We start from the raw sequence: 18,945 nt of genomic DNA, 5'->3' as shown, positions 1-18,945 counted from the left end.
TTTCAGGTATATTCTTTACTGACTGAATCACCAAGTAGGTTTTTTTAAAGCCTGTATGGTATTTTCAGTGCTAAAAAAAGATATTCAGTGGTAAATAAAATAGGAAATGTTTTACCATAATTATATAACAGTTTGTGTTCTTTGTGCCTAGCACTTTTAAAAATGCATGTATTAATTATTTAAATCTCAGAACAATCCAAAATGGTAGATATTTATTTATTGTTATCTCCATTTTACAGATAAAAGTACAGATGGACTGAGAAACTATATATTTTGACCAAGTTATCAGTGCTAGAAAATAGTGGAGCCAGGATTCAAACTCAGGCAATTTGCTTCCATAATTCATAATCTAAACCACAGTGTCATAGAAATGCTGAACTGAATCAAATCTCTGTTCTGTTACTTTGAGGAGAGAGGAAGTATAGCCCATTCTCAGAAATCTGAGAATCATTTCAGTACTTCTTATACCCATATATCCATCCTCCTCCACTCAGTAGTAGGAAGAGCTAAAACAAACGATCATTGTGCTATATAGCAGGTCCTTGCTAGTTATCTATTTTGTATATGGTAATGTGCATGTGTTAACCTCAAATTCCTGGTTTATCCCTTCCCTGCGTTCCCTTTTGGTAACCATGAGTTTATTTTCTATGTCTATGAGTCTACATCTAATTCAACTTAATTTCTTACTTGTTAAACTACAAAATTTGTTGTAAACTATTTACCATAAATCATTACTATTACTAGAATATCATTGACATGGCATCAATAAAAGGTCATTATGAATATGTTATTTTTGAAAGATTAAATCCATGTTTCTTAAATTCTTTAAAAAACTAAAAAATAAACAAAAAGAGATGCCAATATGACTTTCTACAAGAGAACTTTATCAGCAAAGGGAACTGAAGGAATCCCTATGTGGGATTGAAAATAAGTTCTCCAGCAGAATCTGCCTGCAAAGCAGGAGACCCTGATTCAATCCCTGGGTCAGGAAGATCCACTGGAGAAGGGAATGGCCACCCACTCTAATATTCTTGCCTAGAGAAATCCATGGATAAAGAAGCTTGGCAGGCTACAGTCCAGGGGGTTGCAAAGAGTCAACTGAGCAACTAATACACACACACACATACACACACACACACACACACAGAGCATCATTAATGTGACAAACACAAAAAAGTAGGTTGATGATAAACAGCAACTAGTGAAAATGTAGTCTTCAGCCTTCTGCCTTCTATCATTACTAGAAAAGAATGATCTCAGAGATCAGTACTAATTAGCACTACAAACATTCAGTGAACAAGTTAAAATAAGAGATATGCTCTTAAAATACATAAAAGGAGCAACTTCAACATGACTTCTGTATTAGTGAATAGAATTTCATCAAAAAGGAAAGTAAATGTATAAATGTGTCTTTTTTTAAATACTGTGCTGTGCTTAGTCACTCAGTCATGTCCGACTCTTTGCAACCTCATGTACTGTAGCCCACCAGGCTCCTTTGTCCATGGGGATTCTCCAGGCAAGAATAGTGGAATGGGTTGCCATGCCCTCCTCCAGGGGATCTTCCCAACCAATGGATCAAACCCAGGTCTCCTGCATTGCAGGTGGATTCTTTACCATCTAAGCCACCAGGGAAGCCTTTTTTAAAGTGATTCACAAATTTTAAAGGCTTTTTAAAATTTATAATTTATAAAATTTAAAATTTATAAAATATTGTCTATAATTCCTTGTTATACAACATATCCTCATAGCTTATTTTATACTTAATTGTTTGTACCTCTTGTTCTCCTAACCCTACATTGTCTCTCCCCCTTTCCCTCTCTGCACTGATAACCATTATCTTGTTCTCTATATCCATCCAAGAATCTGTCTCTTTTTTGTTATATTCACTAGTTGGTTTTTTTTTTTTTATTCTACATACAAGTGATATCATACGGTATTCATCTTTGTGTGAGTTATTTCGCTTAGCATAATGGCCTCCAAGTCCATCCATGTTGCTGCAAACGGCAAAATTCATTTTTATTATGATTGAGTAGCATTCCATTGTATATATGGGCCACATATTCTTTATCCTTTCATCTGCTGATGGACACTTAAGTTGCTTCCATAACTTGGCAGTTGTAAATGATGCTGCTATGAACATTAGGATGCATGTATCTTTTACAATTAATGTTTTTTTTTTTTTTTAGATAAGTGTGTTTTTCTCAAAAAGGATCTTAATTGAACACAAATCTTTCCTCCAGCGGATGTATCTATTGATAATTTATCATTAGTGATCATTCCTAACTTATTCCTGTGGCAATACCATAATTCAAGTCATTCAGTTCAGTTCAGTCGCTCAGTCGTGTCCAACTCTTTGCGACCCCATGAATTGCAGCATGCCAGGCCTCCCTGTCCATCACCAACTCCCGGAGCTCACCCAGACTCATGTCCGTCGAGTCAGTGATGCCATCCAGCCATCTCATCCTCTGTCGTCCCCTTCTCCTCCTGCCCCCAATCCCTCCCAGCCTCAGAGTCTTTTCCAATGAGTCAACTCTTCACATGAGGTGGCCAAAGTACTGGAGTTTCAGCTTTAGCATCATTCCTTCCAAAGAAATCCCAGGGCTGATCTCCTTCAGAATGGACTGGTTGGATCTCTTTGCAGTCCAAGGGACTCTCAAGAGTCTTCTCCAACACCACAGTTCAAAAGCATCAGTTCTTCGGCGCTCAGCCTTGTTCACAGTCCAACTCTCACATCCATACATGACCACAGGAAAAACCATAGCCTTGACTAGACAGACCTTGGTTGGCAAAGTGATGTCTCTGCCTTTGAATATGCTATCTAGGTTGGACATAACTTTCCTTCCAAGGAGTAAGGGTCTTTTAATTTCATGGCTGCAGACACCATCTGCAGTGATTTTGGAGCCCAGAAAAATAAAGTCTGACACTGTTTCCACTGTTTCCCCATCTATTTCCCAGTCATTACCATATAACAAAAATCTTGCCAAGTACATGAAACATTCTTTAGGGTTTTTCTGTCAAGCCATTCCTTTTCTATGAAACCTTATCTGATCATATGTCTTGTCTTTGAAATTTGTGACATTGAATACTTGCATACTGTCCTGTATGTTGTCCATATTTTATGTATTATCTTGTTATCTAAACTTAAACTCATGTTGGTCAGATATTTTTGCCTGCTCAGTGATGTTATAAATGTACAAATTAGAGACACTCAGCATACTTGAATGGTTTCATATTTCTATAATTACCATGTAATCTTGAAAATCTGGTTCCAAATAGGAAAAGGAGTAAGTACATCAAGGCTGTATATAGTCACCCTGCTTGTTTAACTTATATGCAGAGTACATCATAAGAAACACTGGGCTGGAAGAAGCACAAGCTGGAATCAAGATTGCCGGGAGAAAGGTCAATAACCTCAGATATGCAGATGACACCACCCTTATGGCAGAAAGTGAAGAAGAACTAAAGAACCTCTTGATGAAAGTGAAAGAGAAGAGTGAAAAAGCTGGCTTAAAACTCAACATTCAGAAAACGAAGATCATGGCATCCAGTCCCATCACTTCATGGCAAATAGATGGGGAAACAGTAGAAGCAGTGGCAGAATTTATTTTGGGGGGCTTCAAGATCACTGCAGAAGGTAACTGCACCTATGAAATTAAAAGATGCTTGCTCCTTGGAGGAAAAGGTATGACCAACCTAGACAGCATATTAAAAAGCAGAGACATTACTTTGCCAACAAAGGTAAGTCTAGTCAAGGCTATGGTTTTTCCAGTAGTCATGTATGGATGTGAGAGTTGGACTATAAACAAAGCTGAGCACTGAAGAATTGATGCTTTTGAACTGTGGTGTTGGAGAAGACTCTTGAGAGTCCCTTGGACTGCAAGGAGATCCAACCAGTCCATCCTAAAGGAGATCAGTCCTAGGTGTTCATTGGAAGGACTGATGCTGAAGCTGAAACTCCAATATTTTGGCCACCAGATGCAAAGAACTGACTCATTTGAAAAGACCCTGATGCTGGGAAGGATTGAAGGCTGGAGGAGGAGAGGACAACAGAGGATGAGATGGTTGGATGGCATCACCAACTCAATGGATATGAGTTTGAGTAAACTCCGAGAGTTGGTGATGGATAGGGAGGCCTGGCATGCTACAGTCCATGGGGTTGCAAAGAGTCAGCCACAACTGAGTGACTGAACTGAACTGAATCTTGAAAAGGGTGACAAAAAATATGAAAATTGATTATAAATTATTAATAATAGCTAAGAACACAGGTAATGACATTGTTGCAGCAAAGCAGATAAGAAGAATAATTTTATAAATCACATTGTACATTGTACACTTGTCAAGATAAATTTAAATTATTCTGTCTCACAAAAGTCCAGACTCAAAAGGAATTCACAGCTTTCGATGTGACAAGTTTTGAACAGATACCTTTGCTTTCTAAACCAGCACAACAAGCAAGTTACAGTACTTGTAACTTGTACAGCACATCAGCCCCTCATTTATTTATTTTGCAGGCAGCCACTGGAGTCATGAAACTGGCCAACAGAGGTTCTATAGAAACATTCAAAGCCTCTACCTCAAAGGGCTGGCACGCAGCCATCTTTACAGGTTTTGAGTTTCCCAAGCCACAATCCTACCCAAGGGGTAGAGTCCTAAGCATTTTGCTTATTCTGTCAGCATCAAGAATTTGTTAAATCTGCCAAGACCCACAAGTTTTAACACCTGCAGTCAAAATAGGTTTGGTTTGCATACTACCCTCAAGAAAAAATATTTGGGTAGCTTGCAACACACTAAGCCTAGGAAACTTTATTTAGACTACTAGGCTATTACAGCTGTTTCCTGAAGGGTTAAAAATGAGGAATGGGATGAGGCAAAAATGGGAACATTGATGGATTAGTAAGAAAACCTTACTGTACAATACCTAAAACCAATATTATAACACCTAAAGCCAATACTCCAATAATACAACTATTAACATTAGTGGTTAAACAAATGTGAAATACACAAGAAAGAAAATACATAACTGATTCTTCTCTAAGTCTTTTATTTATTTTTTTAATTTTATTTTATTTTTAAACTTTACATAATTGTATTAGTTTTGCCAAATATCAAAATGAATCCGCCACAGGTATACATGTGTTCCCCATCCTGAACCCTCCTCCCTCCTCCCTCCCCATTCCATCCCTCTGGGTCGTCCCAGTGCACCAGCCCCAAGCATCCAGTATCGTGCATCAAACCTGGACTGGCAACTCGTTTCATACATGATATTTTACATGTTTCAATGCCATTCTCCCAAATCTTCCCACCCTCTCCCTCTCTCACAGAATCCATAAGACTGTTCTATACATCAGTGTCTCTTTTGCTGTCTCGTACACAGGGTTATTCTCTAAGTCTTTTAAATAGTGCACTGTGCAAAAATATTTTCTCCAGTACACAATTAGGAAATAATGTATCTTACAATTGTAGGGAATAAACAAAATGATATTAATGCTTCATACAGTGCCAGACATAAAGCAAATGCTCAAGAAAGTCAAAATTCCTTGTAAGTCTTTTGGTGAACAAATCCTTTTAATGGGGATCTCAAATCAACCTATCTTAAAGTATCTTCTTCTCTGATGAAAAGTATGTTAGTGAAGAACTATTGTAGCAACAGAGTACTTTCACTAGATCAAATGCTACTCATCAACACCAAGATAATATTAATAGCCTGCTTTTGATTAATTATGTCGTTGTTCTCAACAATTAAACTAGCATATGTAAGCCTCAGAACAAAGCAGGAAAAAAAAATTATCCCCACTTTTCAGATGGGAAAATTGAAGTCAAAAGGCATTAAGTAGACTTCTCAGGTTACAGAGATAGGCAGAGCTGAGATTTGAACTGATGCAGTCATACTCCAAAACCCATGCCCTTTTAACTACTAAATTATACCACCTCTGGCATTTGGGGAATTAGAGATAATAATCATGGTGAAATCGCACCCTTGACTTACAACTGTAATAGTAGAGCAAAGGCATTTTTATTCTATTTCTCTCTCCTAAAACAGTTGCAAATAAGCTTAATTTACAGGCAAGAACACTGGAGTGGGTTGCCATTTCTTTCTCCAATGCATGAAAGTGAAAAGTGAAAGTGAAGTCGCTCAGTCGTGTCCGACCCTCAGTGACCCCATGGACTGCAGCCTACCAGGCTCTTCCGTTCATGGGATTTTTCAGGCAAGAATACTGGACTGGGGAGCCTTTGCTTTCTCCGTTAAATAAAGATACAACCACCCAAAAATATAAACTTTAAAAACTATTTACTACATAAGTTTGCAATAAATAATGGAGTAATTCAAACTGATGCATGTTCTGATCTTATTTTTTCACTTATGAAGTGTGGTTTCAGAAAAGTTATTCCACCTTTAGCTTTTTTAAAAAATAATTTTATTTATTTATTTTTGGCTACACTGGGTTCTCGTAGCTGCACAGGGTTTTTTCCTAGTTGCAGCAAGCAGGGACCACTCCTTAGTTGTGGTATGCAGGCTTCTCATTGCAGTGGCTTCTCTTGTCGCTGAGCATGGATTCTAGACACACAGGCTTCAGTAGTTGCAGTGTGTGGGCTCAATAGTTGAGGCTCCTGGGCTCTGGAGCACAGACTCAATAGTTGTGGCATGTGGGATCTTCCTGGACCAGGGCTCAAACCAGTGTCTCTTGCACTGGCAAGAATTCTTTACCACTGAGCCACCAGGGAAGCTCCTCCCTTTAGCTTTTGATTCTACAATGAGATGAAAATATAACTATTGTGGTGAGTATTAAATACCTGAAACTATACTGGTTATGGCTCTTGGAACACATACTGTCTATAAATTATTAATGATAGCTCTTCCCCTGTTGAAGACACTAGAGTGAAGGAATGGGAGAAGAAAACAGAAGTCTTAATGAAAGGAGCATTCTCAGTACTGGGAAATCTGTTCCCTGTCTGTTTCAGGGGAAGAGGATTTGTTGTTCAGCTTCTGATTTGATTTAGGTCTCAACTCTGCATGTTTAGAAACTCTTGGATTTTTATGAAACCATAAGACTAAGACTCCAACTCAGTCCAGTTAAAGAAAATCTGTGGGGAGTAGGACTGGACATTATAATTTTTAAAATACTCCCAGAGAATTCTAGTCCAGACTTGAGACCCACTCTGCCATGTGCTTGTCAGCTTGGCCTACCAAAGAGCATATCAATGTGGTCATGGTTGGCAGCTACAGGTAGCTCATATCTCATATACTGCACATATCTCAACTTACTGCACAGTCATTCAGTGAGCTGGGAAGCCTTGTGAAGGAGGGAATGGCAAGACTCACCATCCCATAGTTAATAGAGTATAGGTACAAAGACAGTATAGTTAATGAGACTCAAGATGTCAGCTTTTTTGATGGTCAGTCACATTGCTCATTTCTCTCCTAAAGCACAGTGTTCTTTGGCAAGATTGATTTTAGCACAATAGTAGGCCATTTTTTCCCTAACCCCAAACTGCAGACATCAAAAATAGGCAGGGTTAATCTGGGGTAGTCACCCGATTGCAGGCTAAAGAAGTTGGAACAAAGAGAGCTGGAATAGCTGGACCTTTCTCTTTCATCGAGGGGACTAGAAGAACAAGGGACATCAACTGCCTTTTTTGACAAGAGTGTTGCCATTTTCCTCAAGTTAGAGCAAAGTATCCTGGATGCTCAGATGGGAAAGAATCTGCCTGCAAAGCAGGGGGCCCAGGTTTGACTCCTGGGTCAGGGATATCCTCTGGAAAAGGGAATGGCAACCCACTCCAGTATTCTTGCCTGGGAAATCCCATGGACTGAGGAGTCTGGCAGCCTCAATCCATGGGGTCGCAAAGAGTCAGACATGCCTGAGTGACATTTCACTTTTTTTTCTTTTACTTTTTTTATCCTGAAGTAAAAGTGGAAGTGTTAGTTGCTCAGTCGTATCCAACTCTTTGAGACCCCATGGACGGTAGCCTGCCAGGTTCCTCTGCCCATGGGATTCTCCAGTCAAGAATACTGGAGTGGGTTGCCATTGCCATTTCCTTCTCCAGGGGATCTTCACGACCCAGGGATTGAACCTGAGTCTCTACCAGGGAAGCACGTGACAATATAAATAATACCCCAAATAATACAATGCCCTAAACATTAATAACATAGATTGTCTAAATATGAGGTTGCCAGAGAGATTAAATTCCTAAATGGAATATTCTTCTCATGCACTAAAAAAAATTTAAGTTCAAAATCAGTTTTCTCTTTAGCCCAGCTCAGAGGATACTTACTTAATCTGGGTTTCTTCAGCAACTTGGTGCATCCTGTCCTGTCTTCCACTGGCAACTCCCAAACTGTTGCTATTTCAACTTTAAAATTTGTGTGTATCTCTTTTCCAGTCACACTCAATAGGGTATACAGTCTATCATATCACTGTCTTCATACCCATAAGACCTGTGAAACAAATCTTTGGCCCCTGTGGGTATATTCCTAGGGGAAATATATATATATATATATTCCAGAATTTAAGGCTATGCATACCTACAGAAGTGTCAGTATTATCTTGGAAAGAATAGTAGACAGGAAGTATAAGAGATAAAGGGAGAAATGTCTAGCCTTCAGGACATCCTAGATAGGGATGCCATTCTGTCCGTGAACAGTAGTCTGAAGCTCATGATCTGTAAGTTGAAACTCATTTCTAAGAAACCTTCCACTGAGAGGTTAATTGTCATAATATGCTTGCTCCATCCTGGGGGTAAAATCCGTCTATATGCACTGCTTTATCTCTCAGAGCATTTGAGACATTTGAGTATCCGTAAGCCTTCTTTTTGCCCCTTGATCCCACATATTTAAAAAGTCTTAATTTCCATTTTCCCTTAGAAAATGAACTTAGTAGCCCAGGCAAGAATTTGGTGTAAATTATTTCTCATGTAACCACTGGTGCTTGTTTATAAGTAGAGCTTCTCTAATTTTTAACACACAACTTCTCCAAGCAATTTACTGCCCTTCTTTCTCTGCAGCCTTTTTTTATCCCTTTCTGCCTCCCAATAAGATCTCAAGACTTTGCAGCCATATGCTGCCTGTGAATCCTGTCTCCTAGGACCAATTTCCCCATTGACCTTACCCATGTGCCAGCTGGAGAGTTACTCTCAGTGGATCTCAGAAATGAAGCTGCTTTGGATCCTACCAAAACCCATGCCCTAGAAACACCAGGAGGTTCAAGGCTTTCCCTCACCTTCTAGATAGTACCTAGAAAACTAAGCAAATGAAAAAAAAATCCATTGTTAACTTCAAGAGAAATGAAAAGTTACACAAGAAAAAATGTAATGGCAGTATACCAAATGCCTCTGTGGACAACAGGTACATGGTTCTAGCAATCTAAACCTAATGCTGATTTAACCAAATGTGTTGAAAGGATGAGAAATTGAAGTGCATAGGAGCAGTATATAAAGAAGAACTAAATCTTCATCTTCCAGAGTAGGAAGCCATCATTTAAGTTGAAAAAAAATCAAGAAATAGCCAATAAACATACAACATGGATGTAAATGCTAGAAGCAGTATCCAAAAATGTTGATCAACCCTTCTCCCTAAGAAGTAGCCCTAAGGGATAAGAGATGGGTCATGTGATTACTCCTTGCATGTTTGTGTGTATGTGTATTTAGTATGAGCCTGTAACGTTACAGAAATTTCCAAACCATATTCAGGTACCAAAATAAAAATTTTAAATTAATGTATAATATGACACATAGCAAGCTGAGAGAGTCTGTCTTTCTAATTTTTGTCTTTGTCAAGCCACTTTCATATACCAGAAATGCAGTGCTGAGAGTTTAATGGCTAAGAACATATCTCCAAATATTTAACAGAGCCCATATCTTAATTCTAAACACAATAGAAACAGACTAATTACTCGGGTTCCCCTCCCTTATTTTTCTTTCTCATGTATAAGTAATTTCTCAGCCTTAAGTACAGAAAAGCTATGTGCAATTTTCCATTTCCATGAAGCAAAAAATAAGAACCATCTGAAAACCCTGTCTCCCAGCCTAAACATTTCAAGGAAGCTTTACTTGCTTGGGCTTCCTAGTGCCTTGAATTAAAAAAAAAAAAAAAAAAAAAAAGGCAAGGAAAAGAGATCAAGATGGGTAAGTGAACACTCTATGGAGGAAGACATTTCTGAATTTAAGCCAATGGAAGGATTACAAAGTCCTGTCTTGCAGATGGCAATGAAGCCTGCACATTTGGAAAGAGCTCTTCTCACATGCAAATCCAACTGACAAACCTGCTGAGCCTGACGAGGACTTTACACAAGCAAAAATGTTTCTTTTTTAGACCTCTCACCGTGTTCCCATTAAAAAAAAAAAAAAAAGATTAGTTTCCCTTTCTGGATGCAGTACATAGCTTTAGAACTTCTTTATTGACAGTACATAGCTTTAGAACTTCTTTATTGACAGCTTTGCTCTGTTGAAAATGCCAGTGTAATTTGAACCAATATCTTTAGTTGCAAGTCAATTTCATAACCCATCAGTTCATGTGATTCCCATTTAATGTGCAGAATTCTTGTGTTTTATTGAGCCCCTGTTCTTATCCTGTCAGATTTACTGCTATGTATATGGTATTTTGTCCTGTGTAATTAAAATGTAGATTTGTGAGACCTGAAGATGGGAAGAAAAATAATGAAAGGATTGCAAAAGGAACCTAGGAAAAGGTAACTGAATTCTGATTTTTGAATCAGAGTCTAAGGTTGAGATGTCCATTCATCATGTATTTCAAGGTACTTAAGAAATTGCTATCAGGGAATAGTGTTCATGAATTTTTTCTGTCTCATTGAATAAAAGCCAGAAATAGTTGTAGCTTACTTCAATTATGGATTGAATACATAATTATTTGTTGGTTTTATTTTATCCTGAAATAATCAAACAAGGAGCAAACTTCATATTAAGCCTGGCACATTCTCTTTCTGCCTCCAACAATGTGGTCTGTTGAGACCAGCCCTGGCTGTGTTTCCAGAGATCACATCTGCCTGGGATGTTGCTATTTCCCTGTATTGCACTGCCTCACAGCCAGCTGGTTCCCTTCATGCTCTCCCTGATGGCGGTGGGCAGGCTTAGCCCTCTTTGTGATCAGTAGCCCACACAGTTCATTTAGGACGCTTTTTATCTCTCCTTGCTATTCTCTGGAACTCTACATTCAGTTGGGTATATCTTTCCCTTTCTCCCTTGCCTTTCACCTCTCTTCTTTCCTCAGCTATTCGTAAGGCTGCCTCAACCAACTGCTTAGGCTTCTTGTATTTCTTTTTCTTTGGGATGGTTTTGGTCACTGCCTCCTGTACAATATTATGACCTCCATCCATAGTTCTTCGGGCATTCTGTCAATTAAATCTAATCCCTTGAATCTATTTGTCACCTTCACTGTATAATCATAATGAATTTGATTTAGGTCATACCTGAATGGCCTGGTGATTTTCCCTACTTCCTTCTATTTAAGCCTGAATTTTGAAATAAGGAGTTCATGGTCTGAGCCACAGTCAGCTCCTGGTTTTGTTTTCACTGACTATATCGAGCTTCTTCCTTTTTGGCTGCAAAGAACACGATGAATCTGATTTCAGTATTGACCATCCGTGATGTCCGTGTGTACAGTCATCTCTTGTGTTGTTGGAAAGGGTAGTTTGCTATGAGCAGTGTGCTTTCTTGACAAAACTCTGTTAGCCTCTGCCCTGCTTCATTTTGTACTCCAAGGTCAAACTTGTCTGTTAATCTAGTCTCTTTACTCCTTACTTTTGCATTCCAATCCCCTTTGATGAAACGGATATCTTTTTTGGTCTTAGTTCTGGAAGGGCTTGTAGATCTTCATAGAACCTGTCAACTTTAGCTTCTTCAGCACCAGTGATTGGGCCTTAGACTTGGATTACTGTGATATTGAATAGCTTGCTTTGGAAGTGAATTGAGATTCTGCTGTTTTTGAGATTGCATCCAAGTACTGTATTTTGGACTCTTTTGTTGACTATGAGGGCTGCTCCATTTCTTCTAAGGGATCTTGCCCACAGTAGTAGATATAATGGCCATCTGAATTAAATTGTTCCATTCCCATCCATTTTATTTCACTTATTCCTAAGATGTCAAGGTCTTAACTAAAAGTTCAAGTCATAAGAGGAAAATTAAATATATACATTATATTACATCAAAATTGAAACTGTTCTTCAATAAAGGACATCTTAGACAAAGTAATAAATAGACTGGAAAAAATATTTGTATTTTTTATAACTGACAAGAATTTAATATTGAGCAAATACAAGGAACTCCTGAAATAAGTAAGGAAAATATTGGAAACCCAATGTAAATGTAAAGTTCATATATCTTTTAATTTGGTCATTTTATTCTTGGACCAAAAATATCCATCAAGATGTTGAGTGCACCAAAATATTAACAAGATATTTCTTGTAGTAGCAAAGGTGGACACAACCTCTGGAGTATCACCAGTAGAATGGCTAAATAACAATATACACATACAGTGGAACTATTATTCCCACAGTCAGAAGTCATGAACTAGAATTCCTAACATTGATGGTCATTGAGAACCTAATATTGTGGGGAAATGGTAAGAAAGATAATGCAATTATAACTTTTATTTTACAGCATTAAATCTAAATGTATTAAACTGACAGAAAATCACACCTTATGTTTTTCAAAAATTAAAGTATGATATGAAAGGTGGATTGGAAAGACTTACACAGCAGATACAAAGTGGGTACCTACCGAAGGGATAAGAAAATGGGGTTGGGCATGGTTCCTAGTAAAGGAAAATAATAAATATCACAAAATAAACATGGCCATAATTAACCATGACTTGAGGAGTATAATCAATTTTCTTCTTTTCCCCCAAAGGAACAGAAAAGTAGTATTCAATGTGTGTCTAAGAAAAGAGACTGTAGTGATCAGGAATAAAAGCTTGAAAATAAGAAACACTGACTTTGTCATCCACTGTTTCAAGATTAGAACATCCTGATGGACTCAGATGTCCTATTTGCCTTGCACACTGGGCTGCTATTCAGCAAGTATGAACCATTTTGGTAGATTATAGCCAGAGTCCTAACTGAGGACTGTACCCATTTGTTTAGGCTGAGGTATGTGTTTACCTATTACAGAGGCAACCCCACTGCAGAGATCAAAACAACAAATTATCAGAATTAGACAATATTAATTATTTAGAGCATATAATTATTTCTTTTGTTCTGAGACCATACCTCTGGGTAACATCATCATTAGTTTGCCTATAGGAAAATCTGCATGGATTAGAAAAAATGGAACAATTGTACCAAACAGCTTTATTTCTTAGTGTAAATTAATAATGTTGATATTATGGTTAAATTTTATAACATAGTATCTTGAACATACAAAGCTGAAAATGAAATCTTGGATCCCGATAAATTCATCAAGTCAGTTTGTTGTTTTTAATGTCTACTTCATCTAAAACATTAAAAGCTTGTTTCAATTATTAAACGTGCTTGTTGACCCCATTTTAATATTTATGAGAAATCTGAATTTGAATGATTAAACATGAAATTTCCCAATTAATTTCCAGTGTTGAGGAAATCAGAATGGCTGTGATCCAAAAGTCTACAAGCAATAAATGCTGGAGAAGATGTGGAGAAAAGGGAACCCTTTTACACTGTAGTTGGGAATGCAAACTAGTACAGCCACTATGGAGAATAGTGTGGAGATTCCTTAAAAAACTGGAAATAGAACTGCCATATGACCCAGCAATCCCACTGCTGGGCATACACACTGAGGAAACCAGAAGGGAAAGAGACATGTGTACCCCAATGTTCATCACAGCACTGTTTATAATAGCCAGGACATGGAAGCAACCTAGATGTCCATCAGCAGATGAATGGATAAGAAAGCTGTGGTACATATACACAGTGGAGTATTACTCAGCCATTAAAAAGAATACATTTGAATCAGTTCTAATGAGGTGGATGAAGCTGGAGCCAATTATACAGAGTGAAGTAAGCGAGAAAGAAAAACACCAATACAGTATACTAACACATATATATGGAATTTAGAAAGATGGTAACAATAACCATGTATGGGAGACAACAAAAGAGACACAGATGTATAGAACAGTCATTTGGACTCTGTGGGAGAGGGCAAGGGTGGGATGATTTGGGAGAATGGCATTGAAACATGTATAATATGTAAGAAACGAATCGCCAGTCCAGGTTCGATGCAGGATACAGGAAGCTTGGGGCTGGTGCACTGGGATGACCCAGAGGGATGGTATGGGGAGGGATGTGGGAGGGGGGTTCAGGATTGGGAACACATGTACACCTGTGGCGGATTCATGTTGATGTATGGCAAAACCAATACAATATTGTAAAGTAATCAGCCTCTAATTAAAATAAATAAATTAAATTTTTTTAAAAAAGGAATTTTATTACCTGGGCCATTGTCTGAAACGATTCTAAATTGTTATAATAATCAGTTTCTCTATGAACTTGCAAAACAACCCATGACTCCCACTTGTTTCTTCCGAAGTAACTCATAAAAGCAAGCAATGATTTTTGATCAACTGCCTTTTTTCTTTTAGTGTCTTCTTGAAGTTGATATTTTCATTTGACTAGAATGGGTGAATTTAACTCAGATGACTATTATATCTACTACTATGGGCAAGAATCCCTTACAAGGAATGAGTAGCCATCATAGTCAACAAGAGTCCAAAACGCAGTACTTGGATGCAATGTCAAAAATGACAAGTGACCTCTGTTTGTTTCCAAGGCAAACCATTCAATATCACAGTAATCCAAGTGTATTCCATGACCAGTAACGCTGAAGAAGCTGAAGTTAAATGGTTCTATGAAGACCTATTAGACCTTCTAGAAATAACACCCAAAATGTCTTTTTCATTATAGAGGACTGGAATGCAAAAGTAGGAAGTCAAGAAATACCTGGAGCAGCAGGCAAATTTGGCCTTGGAGTATAAAATGAAGCAGGGCAAAGGCTAATAGAGTTTTGCTGAGAGAATGCACTGGTCATAGCAAACACCCTCTTCCAACAACACAAGCAAAGACTCTACACATGGACATCAACAGATGGTCAATACTGAAATTAGATTGATTATATTCTTTGCAGCCAAAGATGGAGAAGCTCTATACAGTCAGCAAAAACAAGACCAGGAGCTGACTGTGGCTCAGACCATGAACCCCTTATTGCCAAATTCAGACTTAAATTGAAGAAAGTAGGGAAAACCACTAGATCATTCAGGTATGACCTAAATCAAATCCCTTCTGATTATACAGTGGAAGCGACAAATAGATTCAAGGGATTAGATCTGACAGAGTGCCTGATGAGGGAGGTTCATGACATTGTACAGGAGACAGGGTTCAAGACCATCCCCAAGGAAAAGAAATGCAAAAAGACAAAATGGTTGTCTGAGGAGGCCTTACAAATAGCTGAGAAAAGAAGAGAAATTAAAGGCAAAGGAGAAAAGGAAAGATATATCCATTTGAATGCAGAGTTCCAAAGAATAGCAAGGAGAGATAAGAAAGCCTTCCTCGGTGATCAATGCAAAGAAATAGAGGAAAACAATAGAATGGAAAAGACTAGAGATCTCTTCATGAAAATTAGAAATACCAAGGGAACATTTCATGCAAAGATGGGCACAAGAAAGGACAGAAATGGTATGGACCTAACAAAAGCAGAAGATATTAAAAAGGGGGGGCAAGAATACACAGAAGAATGATACAAAAAAGATCTTCATGCTCCAGATAATCATGATGGTGTGGTCACTCACCTAGAGCCAGACATCCTGGAATGCAAAGTCAAGTGAGCTTTAGGAAGCACCACTATGAACAAAGCTAGGAGAGGTGATGGAATTCCAGGTGAACTATTTCAAATCCTAAAGATGATGCTGTGGAAGTTTTGCACTCAATATGCCAGCAAATTTGGAAAACTCAGCAGTGGCCACAGGACTGGAAAAGGTCAGTTTTCATTCCAATCCCAAAGAAAGGCAATGCCAAAGAATGGTCAAACTACCACACGAATGCAATCAACTCACACACTAGCAAAGTAATGCTCAAAATTCTTCAAGCCAGGCTTCAATAGTATATGAACTGTGAACTTCCAGATTCAAGCTGGACTTAGAAAAGGTAAAGGAACCAGAAATTAAATTGCCAGCATCCGTTGGATTATCAAAAAAGCAAGAGAGTTCCAGAAAAATATCTGCTTCTTTTTTATTGACTATGCCAAAGTCTTTGATTGTGTGGATCACCACAAACGGTGGAAAATTCTTCAAGAGATGGGAATACCAGACCACCTGACCTGCCTCTTGAGAAATCTGTATGCAAGTCAAGAAGCAACAGTTAAAACTGTACATGGAACAATAGACTGGTTCCAAATCAGGAAAGGAGTATGTCAAGGATGTATATTGTCACCCTGCTTATTTAACTTATATGCAGAGTACATCATGAGAAATTCTGGGCTGGATGAAACACACGCTGGAATCAAGATTGCCAGGAGAAATATTAATAACCTCAGAAATGCAGATGACACCATCCTTATGGCAGAAAGAGAAGAACTAAAGAGCCTCTTGATGAAAATGAAAGAGGAGAGTGAAAAAGTTGACTTAAAACTCAACATTCAGAAAACTAAGATCATGGCATCCGGTCCCATCACTTCATGGCAAATAGAAGGGGAAGCAATGAAAACAGTGACAGATTTTATTTTGGGGAGCTCTAAAATCACTGCAGATGGTGACTACACCATGAAATTAATAGATGCTTGCTCCTTGGAGGAAAAGTTTTGACCAAGCTAGATAACATATTAAGAGACAAGCAGAGACATTACTTTGCCAACAAAAGTCTATCTAGTCAAAGTTATGGTTTTTCCCGTAGTCACATATGGATGTGAGAGTTGGACTCTAAAGAAAGCTGAGTGCTGAAGAATTGATGCTTTTGAACTGTGGTGTTGGAGAAGACTCTTGAGAGTCCCTTGGACTGCAAGGAGATCCAACCAGTCAATCCTAAAGGAAATTAGTCCTGAATATTCATTGGAAGGACTGATGTTGAAGCTGAAACTCCAATACTTTGGCCACCTGATGCAAAGAACTGACTCATTTGAAAAGACCCTGATGCTGGGAAAGATTGAAAGTGGGAGGAGAAGGGGATGACAGAGGATGAGACGGTTGGATGGCATCACTGACTCAATGGACATGAGTTTGAGTAAACTCCGGGAGTTGGTGATGAACAGGGAGGCCTGATGGGCTGAAGTCCAGGGGGCCATAAAGAGTCGGACATGACTGAGTGACTAAACTGAGCTGAACTAAAGCTGACATTTTCATTACACATTCAAGCATTTATATTTTAGTCTTGCCAGAAATAATTTATGATTCCTTACTATTTGAAATACTCAAAACTTAAGGGATCTCTGAATTAAAATCATGTTTCTTTTTTCCTAGAAAGAACCTCCTTGACAGTATGTGACCTGACCTTTTAAAGAGAAGAAGACCCAAAGGAGAGTCTTTTTGCTGCTTAACGAATGATACTCCTCGTTTCAATCCACAGCATCTATGTCTCCTGAGAACACCTGAGCTCCACTACCCTCATCCACCCAGGTCCATAAACTGGAAACTCCATTTTAATAAGAGCCCTGGTTGAATTATGTGCACTTTAAAGTTTAAAAAGCACTAGTTTTCCCAAATCTGGCCAATCATCAAAATCACCGTGAAGAGCTTTTGAAAATTTTGAGCCATGTATCTTGCCCATGGAAACTCTGATTCACTTAGTTTAAGATGGATCTAAATCTCAGCTTTTATAACTTCTAAATCTTGGTCAAATTTCGGAACCAATGCATAAAATGTGTTCATCAGTAATGCCCAGAGATTAATCCCATCTAGTGGAAACCACTATTTAGTTGCACCGAGGAAACGACTCTCTTCTAACATGAGACATGGAGGCAACTTTGGAGAACCAATCTAGGTGCCTTTTGGAAGTAAACATTCTGCTCTACAGAAGAGAAAATTGTAGCTAAGAGGTACAAAGTGATTTTTTTCTAAATTACATTGTTAGTAATTCTAGGACCAGGGATTGAACATAAACATACTGCTTCAAAATACCGTAATTTCCCCACCATGCCAGAGCTGTCCTTTCCTTCTTTGTTTTTCACAATCATGAGAATTCCCTTATTGCTCCTTGCAGGATGGGGAGGAGTGTGAGAAGACCACACTTCCATAAAAAGTCCTATGTTCCCTTCTCTCTGGAAGCGGGTAAATTGGGCCAACTAAAATCCCAGTTACACCTTTTTTTTCCTATCAAAGCTATAAGGTATACAATATATTAAGTTCCAAACTCTAAATTTGAATATTATTTCAGAATTCATGAGGAAATAAAATCCCATAACCTCACTATTATACAACAACTTTTATATTGGTATTGTCACTTCCAGGTTTGGTGTTAAATATATTACATATATTTATATAGTGATAGTTACTATAGCTTTAGCTCCATAAAATCCTCAAAAATCTCCCTTCCAAAAACATTGCTTGTGGTAACAGGAATATCATTGGATTTACACTGGTACAGAAAGACAGCATTAGAGGGCAAGAGTCTTTTAACAAAACTTGTATGGGATCTGTTCTAAGATCAGATATAAGAAATTCTAAGGAAATAAGAAAATTCTAAGGAAAACAATCAGAAAAGACTTTAATACTTGGAGAGAACATGCCATGTTCATGGATTCCACATAATGTTCCATGTTCCATGTTCATGGAAATAATCCATAATGTCCATAATGTTTCCATGTTCATGGAAAATTCCACATAATAAATGTATATTTTTCCTAAATTTATCTATATGTTTATCAAAATTCTATCAAAATCTCTGAAACTTTTATGCAAAAATAGATAATCTTACTTTAAAATTTATACAGAAGGGAAGAGACTCTAGACTTTTATTTTTCAAAATAATTTTGAAA

The 18,945-nt window shown here is 38.0% G+C and overlaps 1 long non-coding RNA gene across 1 annotated transcript in view; it reads left to right on the top strand.

Moving 5' to 3' along the window:
- Nucleotides 1-18,427, top strand: part of LOC129641426 (uncharacterized) — a 51,867-nt gene extending 33,440 nt beyond the window's left edge. Inside the window, exon 5 of the long non-coding RNA XR_008709323.1 lies at nucleotides 17,432-18,427. This is a non-coding gene — a long non-coding RNA (uncharacterized LOC129641426). The remainder of the gene's footprint in view (nucleotides 1-17,431) is intronic.
- The last annotated feature ends 518 nt before the right edge of the window (nucleotides 18,428-18,945 follow it).

The sequence above is a fragment of the Bubalus kerabau genome, chromosome 1 (assembly GCF_029407905.1).
Source record: "Bubalus kerabau isolate K-KA32 ecotype Philippines breed swamp buffalo chromosome 1, PCC_UOA_SB_1v2, whole genome shotgun sequence".
Classification (NCBI taxonomy): Eukaryota; Metazoa; Chordata; class Mammalia; order Artiodactyla; family Bovidae; genus Bubalus; species Bubalus kerabau.
The sequence above is the reverse complement of the archived record's forward strand: the minus strand, read 5'-3'. Positions and strand labels throughout refer to the sequence as shown.